The sequence below is a fragment of the Rosa rugosa genome, chromosome 5, assembly GCF_958449725.1.
Source record: "Rosa rugosa chromosome 5, drRosRugo1.1, whole genome shotgun sequence".
NCBI lineage: Eukaryota > Viridiplantae > Streptophyta > Magnoliopsida > Rosales > Rosaceae > Rosa > Rosa rugosa.
Window position 1 is genome coordinate 48995460 of NC_084824.1, and position 18741 is coordinate 49014200.

An 18741-nucleotide genomic window follows, 5' to 3' on the forward strand; every position below is an offset into this window, starting at 1 on the left:
ATGAGTGCTTGTTAATATTCATGATTTACATTGGAGTATGTATAGAGTTGGAGAATGTAGGATTCTGAGGACGAGGTGTCCGAAGTTTGACGGTTATGGATAACCGGAGTGTTTGTGTACTGAGGACGGGGATGTCCAAAGTGCGACGGTTTATTATTAACCGAAGTTGTGTACTGAGGACGGGGATGTCCAAAGTGCGACGGTTTATTATTAACCGAAGTTGTGTACCGAGGACGGGGATGTCCAAAGTGCGACGGTTTATTATTAACCGAAGTATATGGTGCTGAGGACGGGGATGTCCAAAGCGCGACGGTTATAGTGTTAACCGAAGTATTTTTGCCGTTGCTTGACCCTAGGCCAAGGTGTCAGAGGTAACGAGGCAGTTAGAGCTCTAACGTGTTATTGGGATGGACCAGAGTGGTGTTATGTGGGTTGGGTGTTTGCAGGACCAGTGTGGTGTATTGTGATTTGAGGATTGTGAAAATGTATTCCTTGTGGTTTTCCATGAGTGGTTTGATGTCTCTTTGCAGACGTAATACTGTTGAATTTTACTTGAATTGTAATTTAATAAATCAACAGTTCTTTCTTGTTTACTCATACTGGCTGTAAAAAGCTTACCGGGTTTTGTGTTGTTGCAACTCCCGGTACACTATTCAAATTGTGTAGCGGGTAATCCTACAGGACAGGAGAACCAGGACGGTGATCGTGCGGTTAGAGCAATGGTTATAGTTTTACAGCAATTGTAATAGTGAGGCGAGTTAAGCTCATTTGAGCCTTACAATTTGATTTGGTGGGAGTGTGCTGTAATAAATAACTTGAGGATTTGGGTTATTGTAAATTTGAGAGTTGTGAAGTGTGGTTGTTTGTGAGAAAAAAATTCAGGATGTTAGTTGTAATTTGTTATTAGTCATGTTTCGGATTTGAATTGATTATTCAAAATTCGGGGCGTGACACAGATCCTTGTCCGGAGTTCGCGATCAAGTGGAGCGTGCACATACAGACCTAGTATTCATCAAGGGCTTCCTCAAAGATGCAGACGCAAAGCGACGAGATGATGAGGCTATACGCATTTTTGTTGCCAAAATTAGAGATGCTGCTTATGATTTGGAGGATGTCATTGAAGCTTTTGTCTTGAAGGTGGATTCCAAGATGAAAGGAGGTATAAAGAATGTTTTGAAGAGGTTGGGGTGCATCTTCGTTGAAGGAGCTCGCCGTCACAAGATTGGGTCAGAACTTGGGGTTATTACTATCACGATTTCTCATCTGAGGGAGAACTTACAAGCTTATGGTATGTTAAGAGTTCTAAGTCACAGTGGAGGAGCCACTTCCATTCCATCACAAGATCAGAAGCAGCAACAACTGAGGCGAACTTACACTCATGTTATTGATCGTAATGTGGTCGGGCTAGAGGAGTCTGTCCATGAATTGGTTGGGCATTTGGTGAAGGAAGAGCATCGCCACCGAGTTGTTTCTATTATTGGGATGGGCGGATCTGGGAAGACAACTATTGCTAAACAAGTTTATCATCACAAAGAGGTAACAGACCATTTCGAATGTTTGGCTTGGGTTTGTATATCTCAACAATATCAAGTCAGGGATGTCTTGGAGAGGATTTATGTCAAACTTCTTTGCCCCACAAAAGAGAAGAGAGAAGAAATCAAAAATTTGAATGATGACGAAATACCAGGGAGGCTTTCTCGTCTCCAAATTGAAAAAAAAATGTTTGATTGTCCTTGATGACATTTGGAAAAGAGAGACCTGGGACTTTTTGAAGGCTGCATTTGAATGCCATGAAGACTCAGAGAGCAGGATACTACTTACGACACGCAATGAACAAGTAGCTTCGCATGCCGATGAGAACGGTTTTCACTACCGACCTCCACCACTGAATGAGTCTGAGAGTTGGAAGCTGTTTGAGAAGATTGCAATGAGTGGAAGGAAAGCTGGAATAGGTAGTTTCTCGATTCACCACCCAACTAGATCCATCCTTTATCGTTCGTTTTCTTTTTTATTTATCAAAAATTCAATATACATTGAACCAATAAATGGAAAAAAAATTGCCTTGCATCTGGTACTCCCGGCTTCCTATAAATTCATATCCAAAGAAGTTCTCATTTTTCATGACACATATATCATATTTTTCTAAAATTAAAGTCTGAAAATGTCTTGTGGAAGATGCTTGAATACATTCAAAGACTCTAGTGGACTTGGATATTTCCCTATGTCTACTCAAAAAAAGGGAAAGCAACACTACTATATCTTCGTCATATAAACATCCAAAATTTATAATCTTGATAACTTATGTATCACCAATGAGTAAGATTCGAAGACTTGCCGTCTACTTGGATGAGAATGATGATAAATTGGTACCCTCACTTGGGGAAAGAGGTAGACACATCACTTAAGGAAACTGAGAATAATATTGTCATCTAGCCAATCGAAAAATCTGGAGAAAATCTTGGATGCGGCAGGCTGCGTGCTCAACGGTATCCGGTCCCTGCGGTTGGACAACCATGTTGGAATGGAAAGCGGTGCAGAGGTTAGTCAAATAGTTGCAAGTTGCGGTCAAATATACAAGTTGGAGCTGTTTGGGCCCACACTAGAACTACCGAAAGAGTTCCACTCCCATTCAAACCTCACCAAGTTACTTTTGTCTGGAGAAGCTGCCCAACCTGAAAAGTCTTGATCTGCAGTTCAATGTGTTTGAGGAAAATACAAAAGTATTGGTTTTCTCCGCTGGAAGCTTTCCTCGTCTTCAGTTTCTAACCCTTGGGAATTTGGAAGGAATAACGGAGTGGAGGGTGGAGGAAGGAGCCATGCCTTGTCTCTGCAAATTGCTCATTGGCTTTTGCAATGAATTGAGTACGGTTCCAGATGGGCTGAGACACCTTACTACCCTCAAGGAATTGAAGATTGTGGGTATGCCTAAACTATTCTGTAGTAAGCTTGAGGAAGGAGGAGAAGACTTCCATAAAGTCCAACACATCCCTTCCCTTATGAATCCGATGAATTAAAAGGTACACATTGATTAGTTTTTATTCCGATCTCCGTAATGGCATGGTGATATTATCACAATAGAATGGACTTGTATTTATGGCACCTACCTAATTAATGTGTTTTTCTTTGTATTAGAGTGACCATGCCTGTACCAGCACGTAGGCCCACAATGTACAGGTATACTTGCATTTGGCATTACCATCTTATTACTCTTCCTTTCATTATTTCTAAAATATATATATATTTTTTAAGAATTACAGATTAGGCGGAACAAAATATCCAAATCAACTGTGATTGTGCTTGCTCATCTGGCATGATTATCTAAAATCAATGTATAATTTTTATTTTTGAATAGATCAATGTATGATTCTTACAATTTTTTAATTAAGTATAAGTTATGTTTTTCTCTTCTATCTAGCTTTACTCACTTTTTGTTAAAGATCGTAGTGTTACATCTTGAATGGAACCGCGTTTTCAAAGTTATCTTTAATTACTTATCCATCGGTGTTTTTTGAGTTTATTTAAGGTTATTGATTTGAATATATCTTAATCATCCATCGTTTTGACTTTTGAGATACTTTATATGAGTCGATATATAATGTCTAGCTTTCGAGTTTTGACTTTTGATATTGAAAAAATGGAAATAGTTCCATGGTTCAACAACGTATAATTTTATCTATCAAAATGACTATACAAAATGAACAAAGCCTAGCCGGCCTCTCGTCCATGAGTAAGACGATTTTCTCAAGTTGTACTATAGCTAGTATATATTTACGAGCTCGTATTGGGTTTATGATGACAACATTCTGTTTTGCAGCTTCTGTTTGAGGAAAATCTCCTGCATTCAAACATATCTATCAAAATGGCTATACAATTTTATCAGATTCTGCTTGTCATTGCAAGAAAGATGGATGATTTTCACAGAGCAACTTCAAGATCTATGGGGATTAATTGAAGGCAAACCAAGTGAGCTGACAAGACGGGTCGACGGTTCCCATGAGTTGAGAACTGGAAAGTTTTTCTACTACTTGTGGTGTTACTGAATAAATTGAAATCTGTGCAGCTTTGTTAGAAATGTTTTTCTTATATTTTTTCTTGGATTGCTGTATTTGTGTGCTTCCTATTTAGACTTGTTCCACTGGATAATGAGCAAGACATTGAGAGGTTTATGTTGTTGCCTTGTTGGACATATGATTGTCGTCTGATATAAAATGCCTATGGCTTTTATTGTTTCCCTCTAAGCTCTAATGCTTAATCCCAAATTCTTATTGGAATGGTTGTTTGTTATTGTTTGAACATAGAAGGAGGCATCACTGTTAGTCCAACAATGGTTTAGTTATTACTTAGCAAGATAGCCCGGGTGATGCTACGAGTGTATCATCCACATTATTCAATTCGACATTATTCAATTTACAAACATTAGTTACACCATATAAGTGCGACAATCTTGGAAAAAGTGAAGGCCTTTCAAAGATGCTATGTGTGACGAAAAGTGCATATCTCCCCAAGAACTCAAACTCTAGCTCATCTCTGGTTGACCATGCCCCCTTTTCGGTACACATCTACAGCACCAGTTTTAACAGTAGTTTTAACTTCACTTCTTAAGCCAGGCATTAAGATGTTGAGGTTCCTCCATGTCTGAGAAACTCCCCACCTGACATGTCCCAAATGTATGTTATTTAGTTACAAAAATAGTAATACATCTATAGGAATTAAAGAGATTCAAATGATATAAAATAGTGTTTAGTATATCATATGTCAACATATTCCAAATGCTAACATTTTGAAATGGCAAGTATCTTGCCTATCTAATTATGTTCCTTAGGTGCCTTTCAGCTGAGGGAAGTTCATCATCGCTGCTAGTAGACAAAGAAATCTCCATATACATATACACCTTGCAGAGTTCCAAGGAGGATTTTGCAAACTTTTTAATCTGATCTCTATCTCTCCACAAATCAGATCCCTGAAATTACTCCTTGTGATTATAGCACTCTAAAGAATATTTTGGGTTTGTCCTATCACTCACTGAAATAACTTTTATTGTTTGACTGAGTTTCTCTATGTAGTAGCTCTTTTGCTTAGAATAAGCTCATTGTGGTTTCTCATAATTATCATTGGATGCGAGTAACAAAAGTTCCATTGAGCTACAGGCTGCTGTTGCTCTGTTTTTGTGTAAATAAGAGTTATAAACCCATTTGAAGTCGATATGAAAAACCAAACCCCTACACAAAACTAAAGACATGATGCATTATGATTGAAACTATCCTATCTTATGCAGATCTACTTTACAGGAAGAGTATTCCCACTAACGTAATTGATTTTGAGGGTATAAAGACAAAAAGTAACCATGAACCAAACAAAAGGAGACATGATCAAGATACTAAATAGACAATGTACCATTGTTTATATTCATCACAATATGCAATATGCTTTCCCTACACTGAACCACTGAAGAGGACCATCACATTTTTAGTATAACTTTTCTATTTAATTATGTAATTTGTTGCTAGGCATGTGTTCCAGTTGTGTTCAAAAAACACAGCTGCTTTCTGAGATCTATGTGCCTCACACGGCAATTTCCCTAATTATCAACATAAGAAGATAAATAAAGTAATGCTGCAACCCTTTTCCAAAGAGAAAACTAAAGGAATATAGTTGCACTTCTTAAAATAGAATCAGACTCACCAATATAAATATCTTGGTGACAAAACGCAGACTGATCAGATATGAAACCTGGGAAAAGTGAAGGCCCTTGCAACAACATATACTCAATAACAAACAAAAACATAACTATAATTGTTTGAACACATTACCTTATTCTGAGGGTAGACTGTTTCCTCGTATCAGGCTAACTTAATCTGAAAAACAACTTCTACACCTCTTCAGAAATTCCACAAAACTAAAAAGTAAAACAAAAGATATGCTTATTTGTACAAACAATGTAGAAAGAACTAACAAATTGAGGTAAAAACAGGTATATAAACATTTAACCTTTAATCATCTCTATAAGCACCTTGAGCATACAGTGTTAAAACAGCTTCAATTTTGAAAGAAGACAGCAATAAAATTGTATTTCTCAAACATGGTCTCGAATTGAAACATTGAATCAAGCCAAATCATGAGAGGCCAACAATAATATTCATTACAGTACACAAAAATTTACCAAACTAAGCTACTGCCTAATAAAGATATCACAAAAACAGACAATCCTTTCACGGTTCTTGGTGGGATTGAGAGGAGGGTCTGTGAGTAATATATGGCATTCAGCAGGATCTATTTGTATATATAATCAGAGTTATCAACCAAAACTATAATACCAAGATTTTGGATTGCTAACTTTATCTCTGCATATACAACTGCAGATACCTTCCAATCAAATTCTGGACCTACAATGTTCATAATTGTACCAAAACAGAAAGAATGATAATGAAAATCTTTATTCTTGGCTTTCTTAAGAAGAAGAATGATAATGATCTTTCTTCCATTTTGAAGGCCAACCTTTGTTTTGTTCTATTTCCTGTACAGTTTTGCTTCCAATTTAGCTTCTAATCTTAACCTTTAACCAAATACTCAGATTCTTCCACTTTATCACCATTGGCTTTGTATCCTGGTAGTACTTAATCTGCTCAAAGGGTTTGGGATTCAACCAATTAAGAATATGTTCTTGTGGCATTTAGAATCACACTGATTCCGTGAAAAAAAAAAAATTGAATCTTTCTCTCTCCTATAAATCTAGAACTGTATAATCCTAACCTTTCTCATCGCCAAAGCTATATGCAGGAAAAAAATAAATTCTCCAGCAACATAAGGGTACACAAAATTGCAAAGAATCAGACATAATCAAATTTAGTTTAAACTCCAGTCTTGCACCATCTGGAAACCTTGCTTTCATGCAGAACTGCACCCCCAAAAGCTAAATCTATATACGGAAAAGGTACAAACTTGCCACCAGAAAAGACACAATTAGAAAACAATCACCCTATAAAAGAAACCAAATTCTAATACAACTGAAAAAAAGAAAAGAAAAAAAAAACAAATCTTATTCTTCGCCGCGGTTTTGTTTGCTTGCTGCAGGTTTGAATGCTTGCTTTCGTATCGTAGGCACTCCTATATAGCAATCCACTCCCACTGTTCTATTACAGAACTGTCACTCAAAAGGAGAGATGATACTTGTACTTTGTCATATTAAATAACATATGCTAGTATAAAACCTTATACTTTAATATGCAAGTTATGCTTACACAACCAAGCAACATATTTTCAGACCTAAGGGATCTCGACATCGAAATGCATCGCACATGAAATTTGTATCAATTGTTAAGAAGGTAACTGCCCATTTCCAATCAGTTGGAACAATTTACAACCATGAACAACACAACGAGCATAAACTCACAGATGTTAAGCACAACTTTCCATGAGACAAAAAAAAAAATCTTGTATTTGCATTTATAGAAACTTAATAACAAACAATAGAAGCATCTTGGCAAGCATGTTAGATGTAATGTTAAAGAAGTATATTAGCAGTATATAGTGATGCAGTAAATTCACTGCCTAGGCACCAGGATCAACAAACTCTAAGGTTTAGGGCTTTAACACCCAGGTTTTGTAGGGTAGAAAGTGAGAACTCTGAACTAGGAATCCCTCCCAGGTTTCTCACTCACTCACAAGGCTTCACACCAACACTCCAATCTCAGTAAAACTCAGAAACACACTGAAATTTTTTATTCATCAAGACATATCTGGCCACTTGGCACTTACACTTATTTATATTTGAGCAGATAGCTCATATTAACTAGCATTAAAGACTCATTCATAGCTAGGGCTGTTACACTTCACAAAACTGAAGCATAAAAGACCTAATAAAGGAATTTAATCTCCTAAACTGAAATTGAAATAATAAAGAAACTTAAAACTCCCAAACTGAAACTGAAAAGACACCTGCCTAGAGACTTCTAGAATGAAAGCAATTAATCAAACCATATGGAAAGGGAATGACTAGCTGCTCTCTTTTTCCATTTCTTTCGCTCATAAACCTTAAAAGGTTTGACTATGATGTCCTCATCATATAGTCAACCCAATTACTCAACTCCAATATTCGCTTATGAGCTGGTCTAAAATTCAAGGTAAAGTAAAATAGGAATGTAGCTGATTGCAACAATAACTAAAATAGAATCAAATTCTTGAATTATCAGAAAAACAAAAACGGATCTTACTAACTTTTGTGTAGAAGTCTGTGGGGAGAATGAATCGAAGTGTGTTTGACTAAAATCCAAGTGCCATTTATTCCCCATGTATGCTTTCACCTGTATATTAACATCGATGCTCTGAGATTATTGCCAATATTGCTAATATGCCGAAAACTCAACTCCAGTTAAATAAATTGCCCTCACCTTCAATGTCTTTGCCACTATCAAGGTCCTTTTAGGATCAAAAACCTCATCATTTGCGCCCTTGTGCATAAAAAAGGCAGGCTTTTTCAAGTAACCGCATCCTCATTAATTGGCTCTAAATATCCCATTCATCAACAATCGTGATTTGCCACGTCCTTGTCATAAAGTTTTATATCCAGAGATCGGGTTATATTTCTTATCGATCTCTGCCATTGAAATGTTATTAGGTTCCAATAAGATTTCATGAAACTCCAAAGCTAACCTATTAAACACAACTATTTGAGCTCCATGCACCCACCCAACATGCGATTGGTTATTCGAGGAGGTAACTCATGTTCCTTTGGGGTAGATCCTTAGAATGTTCCTCTGTGTGAACCTAGAGATTATAACACAACATCAAGTATCAGAATCATACCTCAGGACAACTGCTAGAGATTACAGATAACAAAAGGCTAAGATAACTTCTTGCTGCAGATATTACCTAACAATATCAGTTCCATGATTTTCAGCAGCCTTTTCTAGTTTTATTCACTCAAACTAAGACGTCTTACTTTTTCACCAACCTCTAGAGCTTCTTCCAAACCACCCTATGGTTTTCCAGCGTGGATTGTTATAAGTTCCACGTACTTGGGTGCTTCAGACTTCAGACTGGACAGGTTTGATGTCAACTGCAGTTTTGCCCTCAGTTTCTCTATCACTGTCACTCTGTACCCATTAAAAGAATAATGTAAAGAAGCAAACGCTGATAAACAAAATTGGGGAGTACATAAACTGCATTACTCAGCTCACCCTTTCTGATTTTTCAGACGAATCCTTGTCACTTTCTTCGCCAACTTTTGGTGCCTTGGTTGAGATAATAATCCGATGTCATAAAGCTTCAAGTGATGGCAATTCTGTCATCAGGTAAGGGCTATTGCCACACTCAAGTCACATTTTATTCCTCCACTGTAACTCCCAGCTCTCATTTTGGCTGCCTCAATGAGTCTTCTGCCAATGACTCCTGAGCAACCTGCAGTGGAGAAAGAGCATTCGACTTATACGGAACAGAAGATCATTCTTGTCTAGGGAACAAAAATAAAAGACCAAAGCATGTTGAATCCCTAATTCAAATCAGGATAGTCCATATGCATGGCATAAAGAAATTGAATGCAGCTTCTGCAGTGGAGCTGAAATCAATCATAAATGAGGCAAACCATAAAAAGTCTCATTCTTTCAATTATGACTTACAAGGCAGGCACATTTGAATTAACTCAAACCTAAACATAGTAGGTATGGGTGTGTATAATTGAATAGGTGTATGTAAAGAGTGACTACATGCTTGTTTTTTCTTCTAACACGGTCATTGAACAAATGAGGTAGATATGCAGGATATAGTGAGTGTTGATGCATTTAAGAGATATCATATATTTTCATCAACTGTCATACAAAGCTGGTTTAAAACCTTGTTCTCAAACTTTCAATGAAGTGACGAAATATTCTTCATGCATATATATAGACCACTACACAATAATTCGCTCTTCACACTCTCATTCTCAACTTACACTATCCTAAGTAAACAAAAAGCATTATTCAAAAAAGTTCATAGAGATGAATGACTTAAGTAGATACTTCTTTTCACAATGGGCACCAAGATTGATAAAGACAAAGCAAGCAATAAGTTAACAGGAAAAGAAACTATCCCTACCTTCAGGTTTGATGTTCAAAAGCCCATATTCCAGGTTGTAAGATGTAACTCTCCTTAAAGCATTTCCTGCATAAAAAAATATAATTAGTTTTACAGATAGGAGGAAAAGAAAAAGGTAAAAGAAACAAAACAGGAAGCTGTAACCCATTTTGTGGAGAACAATTGCAGCCCAATTTATCTGGAAAGTCAGTGTGATCAGAAGCTTGGTGACATAAAGATGTCAGTTAATTAAACAGTAATAAGTATTTAATTTCATAGAGGTCTTGTATGGCATTCTAATATCTTTTTATTGATAAGTTCAACCTCAAAAGCCCCATAGTTTCTGCTTAACCTCAAAAAGGACGATTAGGTATTTGGTAATAAAACAATCCATAGCTCCTGCATTTTTTTGGTGTATGAGAAATTCCCTCCAGCTAAAAAGAGGGTATCAATAATTGCTCTTTTACTTGCCTTGTAACCTTCCTTATCCACCACTCTAGCTTTCAGTGTGGAATCAGTGTGGAATATCAGAAGCATAATATATCCATATGTCTTCTCTAAATTGTGAAGACGGGGAAGTCCCACGTAAAAAATAAGATGGCTTTCAAAACAAAATCCCATATAATCCCACCCAACAAATCACCATTTTAATCTCCCATTGATTCTCTCTCTCCCTCCTAACAATGAGAACACTAATTAACAATTACAATCTCAAATGGCCAAGTAAGTAAGGGAGTCATCGTAAGCAACGTATACAAAAGAATGAACATGGATTTCCCCTTCCTCCCCAATCAAAACCCAAAGTTTTCAAATGACTAAAAATCAGAACCTTACCTTGAAACCCTCCCAATCAATCGCCCAGATAACCACATTCCAAACTGCAGCACAAACAAAACCCATATCAGTTCAAAACCAACGACAACAAAAAAAAAACCCAATAAAATGCAGAACACATAAAAATCAGCAAAACAATACCTCCAATGTTCAGCCTTTCAAAACCCACAAAAACCCTGAACCCAGTAGTTATCGAAACGGAATTCTTCTCCTCTTCTTTCGATTCCAACAGAGTGATGATGACGAAGAAGAGATAAATGAGGAAGAAGAGCCGTTTCATGAAGCCTATGTAGAGAGAGGCTGTGAAGGTGAGACTAGCCGACTGAGAAGTTGAAGAGTAACTTTTTCTTTTTTCTGGTTTATGCTGTCTTTCTCTAAAGAAGAAAAATTAGCAACTTTTTATTTCTTATTGTATTTTAGTATTTATTTTTCTAATGGGAGCTGAGGGTTAAGTTAGTGAATAGGTGTCAAAACTTTATTGGTCAAACAGGTTTGGAATAGGGAGTTGGGGGACAGCAGATTTCCACCACTTTGTACCTTTAAATGGGGACCAGATGATGGGAATCTAGGAAATTGTTGAGACCCAATCAGAGTCAGAGAGTCTTAAGCAGAGTTTGTGTGGAAACACAGAAACAATCAGTGAAGACTTGAGTGGCATATAGTGAATTTATCCAAACCGTAGGTTATTTTCAATTTGAAGGTAGACTTGGCATTTTATTTATTAAATAAACAACTCAAGTACAATAACCAGTTTATTGTGAATCGAACTTAAGATCTCTTATTTATAAAGATGAGACATATGTCACTAGACTAAATGATACTGGGTCAGACTTGACTTTCTTTATTTATACATTAGGACCTAAAAACTGAATGGTTAAGATGTGAAAATATGATCGAAAAGTGGGTCAAAACTGGAAATCCGTACCTTTTTTCTTAGGTCCTAATATATGATGAATAGAAATAATAGAATTGAAACAGCAATATACAACAACGCACAAAGTAAATTAATACTAATAAAGATTGAATTAAACGAGTATGCAAACACTGACTTGGTTCTTTGAGAGAGACTTGTGTATGCAGCGCAATGTCCTAAGACATAAATTTCGTCCCCACACGTGTGCTGTGGTTAATTGTAGACGTCTGCCCTGCAGGATACAACAACTCTCGTTTCAAGGCGTGGCACCGTTGCCTTGAAACCTGGCGAACTTCACTTGTGTTTATCTCAGGTGTTTGTAGAAGAAGAGATGTATATTGCAATGAACCCTCACGCCATTTTTATAAAGAACGGATAAGAAGACGTAACTGTTCGTTCAATTTGAATTTGATGTGAACAGTTACAACCGTTTTGGATTAGTTTACCCAATATTATCTTTATCCGAATTTATAAAAATAAAATATAAAAAAATAAATATATATTTGCAATATATCCGACGGAATCCAATGGAAATGGGGTTGGGCCTTCCCTTTGAGTTTGTCCACTTAATATGTTTCTTGTGTAAAATATATAAAGAGAGCAAACTAGAGCCTTGTCTCCAATATGGGATCATCTTCCACTATCTTCCAATAGGTTCTAATAACATATACAAGCTTTACATTTCTTTCCTGAATCACAAATTCACAAAATGATTTGCATTCCATCAAATTGTAATAACATTAAGTAAAACAGTTAAACTAATTAAGCTACTAAACTATGAATTATCCATTGAATATCTGCAAATGTATCGATTCTCAAGTGCTATAATATTGAAACCATAAGTTATACAACAAATCAGCAAATAATGGTGATTATAGCAGCAAGTACAACACGCTCAATGCAAATATTCTGGAACCGTATAGTGGCTTTATGTCCTCAGATAATCTTCAAGCTCACTCTGCATACGGTGAAATGCGCATCAGATTATAGCAGCAAAGTAGAGGCAAAATTAAATAGTACAAGAGCAAATTGGATAACATAGAAAAAGAAAAAATAATAATAAATTTAATACATAACTGAGAAGAAAGAGTGGCCGGGTAACAATATGAACAACAGCTCAGCAGCTTTAGCTTTTGAAATAAGAAATGAGCACGGAGTCCCTATACTCGCTTCTACCAAATATATTGGAAATGCAAATATTATGATAGCAGAAGCAAGAGCTCTTCGTGCTGGTCTTCAGGCTGCAGTTTTACATGGATACAATAAAATTCAGGTGGAAGGAGATTCCAAATCAATTATGGATTGTGTCAATGGATAAACAAGTATTCCTTAGAGGATCAGAACCCTAATAGCAGATATCAAAGAGCTAGCCAAATCTTTTCAATACATTACAGTTCCTGCATGTATGAGGGAAGCAACTTTCTGGCTGATGCATTCGCTCATATTGGACATGCAAATCACCTTGCATCTTGAACTTCTACTTTACCTGCTGACTGCTGTCAGGAATTGGTTGTAAAAGTAGTGATACCCTTGCGTTGTATTTTGTTTCTTCCATCGAAAAAAAAAAAAACAATATGAACAACAATTAGCTGACAAAAACATGAGCATGGTTTCATATAAAAATCATTCTTGTTTAAAATATAGACATGATCGAATCTTTGTTCTATAGCCTTAAGCTAACCACAAAAGTAACAGGCTATCAATTAATCAAGTGTCTTGTTCAAGCTTAACTAGTCTATAACCCTACACCCTCCTAATTTTTATTCACTCTTTCTGGTTTGGTTCCAATAGCAATGTTCTGTATAAGCTGGTCAAATACAAAGCCAAAACGCATTGAAAAGCAAATATAAGAAAATCCAATGTCATAATCGTGTTTACAGGAAATCCAAATGATTAAAGACTAGGAGAAATACTAAAATGACACACACAGTTTGTAGGAACAAAGACCACACAATAACATTCTACTATACGAGTACCTGATAAAATTCATCTGCATGATCGTAGGGTACCACATGAAGTGCTGAAACTTTAACCCCCTTTCAATATTAAAGGAATACTAATTAGAATTTGGTAATTGAGGAGATCAAAAAGTATATGGGTAACTCAATACAAATTTAACTACACTACTCAAAAACCTTAAATGGGACTACTATGTCTCAGAATATTGAATATTCAAACAGGTTTCACTTGCTAAAGTCTAAAGTGTATATTCATAAGAAATGAGTTTACTTTAATTTTTGCTTCAATAACTGAATAGAGAATATTCAGGCCTTAAGAACCAGCACTCATCCCACCAACCCAAATGAAATGTAAGTATCCTGAGATACACCACTGTCAGTAACAAAGAAACAAAGTTAACAGAAGATTATGTAAATTGCCATGACAGTGCAGCCAACACAATTTCACATTCTCACAGCTTCAGTACTCTCCGTTACAGAACCAATTTTAGACAAACACAATATATGGATACTAGTACAAACTAGCAATCCCAAAGTAAATTGCCAGACATTACATGCAAGCTCTAAAACTTAAAAACCCTTAGATCCTCTACTGGTGTAAAAAATGGTATTACCTTAAAAAATAAAGCAATAACAGGTCTTCTCCTTGAAACATGCCTAGCCGTCCAAATAAACTAAGGAGGACAAACTGCATTTGGAAGCACAAAAAACATGTAAGAAAAGATATGATAGGATACAGAAAGTACTAACCACATGCCAGCGATAAAGGAGAGAAGAACAATAATATAAGCAAACACCAAGAAAGTCCTAAAAAGACTGAAACAGAGAACGCGACTACCAAATCAGAACTACCATTGTTGCATAACTTATAATGCAGCAGATGAAAGGTCAAACACAGAATATAAACACAATCAAGCTTACTGCAGACATATGTATGATTATATTCAAACATCCAAGATCACCAACAAATAGTTTAGGTACAATTATGTTCAAGTGTTTGTAGTAGTTATGAAACATATACATATTGGAGTTAATGGTCACATACCTGGAGCAGCCATAGATCAGGAATAGAAATAGTGCAAACGAGATCTTCCGCAAAGCTCTAAAGTCCAACAGTCTCACTATGGGGCAAGACGATGAAGACTTGTATATTAGACTTCACAGGGACCTCATTTATATAGGGGTGTCATCAACAGAGTTCTACCCATAAGAGAGACTCCGTTTAACTATGACTGATCCTCTATATTATCATCAGTATTTAAATATTTATCTCTTACTTGCCTATGAAGATAAGCAAATAATGAATCTAGTACTCAGCAATGTAAGATCAGATATTAATCTCAATATCGACACAAAAGTGGAACTCATCACAAATTCTTATAACTTAATCACCAAGTCACTGAACTAATCACTATCACTTAGATAAATGTCATTGAGTCCATATGTAAGTGTCTTACATTCTCCCACTTGGACGAATGTCATTTAATTTGTAATAAGACAATGAAATTGATAAAGCTATAACTGAAGTGTGCACATGAGAAGAGTGATGTTTCCAGACTTGAGTCCAACTTAGTCAATGCAACAAGGATCAATACAGGGCTAAGAGAAAAATGTCCCTTAAAAGATACACCACACCAAAACCAACATACAATTCCTTGCAGACCACAGGAGTCATAACAGAAATAAATACATACTCATGCTTGATATATTTGCTAACTGAAAGCATATAGAGTATGGTTCTACTGAAGCATTTTGACTTTCAAAATCTTGAAACACAATGCATACCTGCATGAATGATTTCTGTATGTGTTTCCTCAATACATTGTTGCAGCAAGTACAACTCCATTCATGCATAGTCCAAAGAATAGCTATTGATTGAAAAATAATCACAGAAGCAAATATAAATAATACAATTGCAAAATAAGCTTCTCAGATAAAAAAAAAGATCAGTAGATCACCAAGAGAAGGTTTTATTGATAAATCAAATGCCAGATATTACATAATAAAATCCAAACAAGAATCATAATAACTTGAATGAAAATAATCAGAATACGAGTACAAAACAAAGTTCATTAATTGCTCCCACTAAGCTAAGCATCTAATGCAGGCAAAATTCCATACTCTCTGGCACGTTTCTGAAAAGAAGCAACAGGCATAGCTTTGGTAAATGGATCTGCTAACTGTGAAAGTGTCAATCTTCACAATATCAATCTCTCAGTGCTCAACTCTTTCTCTAACACTATAGTATTTAAGATCTATATGTTTAGAGTTGGTGGATCGCTTGCTGTTCTTGGTGAAAAAGACTGCAGCTAAATTGTCACAAAAACACCTTCAGAAAAGGTTTGACATGCTGAAGTGTAATCTTTATCTGATCTCACCACCTTTATCTGCTTACCAAGCTGTTTTTTCACTTCCTTATGAAAGACTGTGAAGGTTTCAAGGGATTGGGATTTCTCAGAGATAAGGTAAACATAGCAGTACCTAGTGTCGTCATATAAGGTTATGAAGTATTTGTTCCCACAAATGGTTCTAGTTTTGAAGGGTCCACATATTTCGTGTGTACGTATGAGCTCTAGTGGTTCAAGATTTCTAGTGGCATTTTTCTTCCTAGAATTTGTGAGTTTTCTCTCGGTATACTCCAGACAATCACCAAGGTCATCAAAGTTTAGGCTTGGGAGAATTTTCTGTTTAACTAGAATTGACAGTCTCTCTTTCGAGATATGTCCCAGTCTTCTATGCCAAGGGTATGCTGATTTTTCATTATATTTGCTCGTCTAACACCTATTGCAGTGTTATGGTTATTATGATTATTAACATTGTTTTATATTAACATTTAAAATTTCTTTTGTAGGTAAAGAACAATGTAACTGTAAATAATCAACAACAAAAGAACCAGATGCAAATGGTAGGGAATTTTGGGATATTTTTATTCCAAAATCCAAAACTATCTATATAAAAACAGCAACCAAGTTTCAGTTTTGTACATAATGACGAACTTAACAAATTCCTTCTTAAAGAAGGTACATAAAAGACATTATCTAATTCCAGAAAATTTCCTAGGCCTAGATCCAAACTAAGAGTTCCTTTTGCCTTGACAGCAACCCGCATCCCATTTCCTACGCAAAGCCGAAGCTCCTCACGCCTTGGCACTCTCCTGTTTGTTAACCCCTGTAAAGAATTGGTGATGTGTAAGAGTGAGCCACTATCTATCCAATAAGAATGAGTTTTGGAATGAACTAAATTAATTTCAATGGAAAAGAAAGGTCTAAGGTTCAGTTCTAAGTTACCTCGTTTTGTTAGCCAATCCTTGAAACCCTGACAGTCTTTCTTGAAGTGGCCTGGTTTCCTACAGAAGAAACACTTGGCCTGATAGGTCTTGTTGGCTTTAGGTGCAGTAGGTGCAGGAGTTTTGGTACCTACAGTCATAGGACTCTTCTTAGTTTTCAGCTTGGATTTCTTCCATTTCTTGGTAATCAGGTTCACAGGTTTACAAGGGAGTGCTGACTCAGCCCTAAGTCTGCTCTCTTCCTGAACGCAGATGGAAATCAGTTCATTCAGCCCCCATTTGTCTTTCTGGGTGTTGTGTGCCACCTTGAGCTGGGTGTAGTCAGCAGGCAGAGAGTTCAACACCAGATGGACCAAGAATTGATCACCTACCTCAAAGTTGAGATTTCTAAGCTTGGTAGCTACATCTATTTGCCTCATGATGTATTCCAAAAGCTACCTTTGCCATCAAACTTCATTGTCACAAGTGAATGCAAAAGCACTGATGACTCAGCCTTTTCCGACTCTTGGTACCTATCAGAGATGAATTGCAGATATTCTAAGGCATTCTCAGTCGCATGGATACTTCCTCTCACAGTCTCGGTGATTGTTCTCTTCATAAGCAACGAGGCCATCCTATTCTTGTTCTGCCAGTCATTATACTTAGCTATGTCTCCTGGTGTGCTCTCAGCAGTGACAATAGGCTTTGGTTCTCTCAAGGCTACATCATACCCCTGAAGTCCTAATGCAATCTCCATATCCATTTTCCAGCTCTTAAAGTTAGTACAGTCAATTGCTCAATCTGGGAAAGGCTAAAAGATGGGGCACCTATGGAAGCAAAAGAAAGAAAAAATTGTATTAGAGATTCTGTGAGTTTGTTAAATAAGCTTTAACTTGACTTTTCTGTGATTTATGATAGTTTTAGTCAAGTTCTTTGAAAACAAAAACCAAAACATGAACAAACACAGGAAAACTACCAGCCATAATTTAACAAGAAAGATATACATACAATCAACATATATATATACGGAGCGGTTCCAAAGAGGACGTCCGCACTGTTGTTAAAGTGCGGACGTCGACGCTGCAGCTCGGCTCGGGGCGCGACGGAGCGGCGGAGCTTGCCGGACGGACGCCAGGAGTCGGACGGACGGGTCTGCAGTCAGTGGAGTCGCCGGCGACGTGGTTGCAGCCTTGCCCAGAAACCTGCAGTTGCAGGTGAGCTCGCTGCCCAGAAACCTGCAACTCCGACCTCCTCCGACCTCGAACGCTGCCCAGAACCGTCCGCCAAGCCTCCGGCCTCCGTCCGCCAAGCCCCGAGCCGCCGTCGCCGCCTGGAACACCGCCGCTGCGTCGCCGTCCGCACTTTAGCAAAGTGCGGACGTCCGCTTCAGAACCCGCTTGTATATATATATATATATATATATATATATCAGAAATACCCCAGCTGTAGTTATTTACTATAACACAATGTTAGCAACACCTGTATGGCAGTAGACATAACATTTACTAAAGTACTGAATCACACAACCAAATTTTAACAAAAACATGTTATCCATAGATAGTTCATCACCTGTGTGGCAGAAGAAAATCTAAGTATCTTAATGCTTTTGTCAAACTTCTTGTGTGCGGTTTTGCATCTTAAAATTATGTAAAGATCATTACCCTTCTGTGGAAGAAAACAGTCATAACTCTAAAATGCAGAGACACAATTTTATGATCTCT

At 36.9% G+C, this 18741-nt stretch overlaps 3 long non-coding RNA genes across 10 annotated transcripts; 1 reads left to right on the forward strand and 2 right to left on the reverse strand.

Moving 5' to 3' along the window:
• Positions 1 to 959: 959 nt before the first annotated feature.
• Positions 960 to 4231, forward strand: LOC133707884 (uncharacterized). Its single transcript, XR_009845381.1, has 3 exons — positions 960 to 3017; positions 3133 to 3174; positions 3815 to 4231. It is a non-coding gene; the product is annotated as an uncharacterized LOC133707884 (long non-coding RNA).
• Positions 4232 to 4313: 82 nt separating this feature from the next.
• Positions 4314 to 11261, reverse strand: LOC133707880 (uncharacterized). Of its 8 annotated transcripts, none has more exons than XR_009845355.1 (9): positions 11026 to 11261; positions 10885 to 10928; positions 10072 to 10137; positions 9177 to 9396; positions 8869 to 9092; positions 8686 to 8763; positions 8388 to 8593; positions 8215 to 8300; positions 4314 to 5855 (listed from the first exon to the last, which is right to left on the reverse strand). It is a non-coding gene; the product is annotated as an uncharacterized LOC133707880 (long non-coding RNA). The 8 variants fall into 8 exon arrangements; XR_009845353.1 differs by having other exon boundaries at positions 4314 to 5896; XR_009845352.1 differs by having other exon boundaries at positions 4314 to 4651; positions 5811 to 8300.
• Positions 11262 to 12479: 1218 nt separating this feature from the next.
• On the reverse strand, positions 12480 to 15630 carry LOC133707885 (uncharacterized). Its single transcript, XR_009845382.1, has 3 exons — positions 14370 to 15630; positions 12875 to 13833; positions 12480 to 12755 (listed from the first exon to the last, which is right to left on the reverse strand). It is a non-coding gene; the product is annotated as an uncharacterized LOC133707885 (long non-coding RNA).
• Positions 15631 to 18741: the final 3111 nt, after the last annotated feature.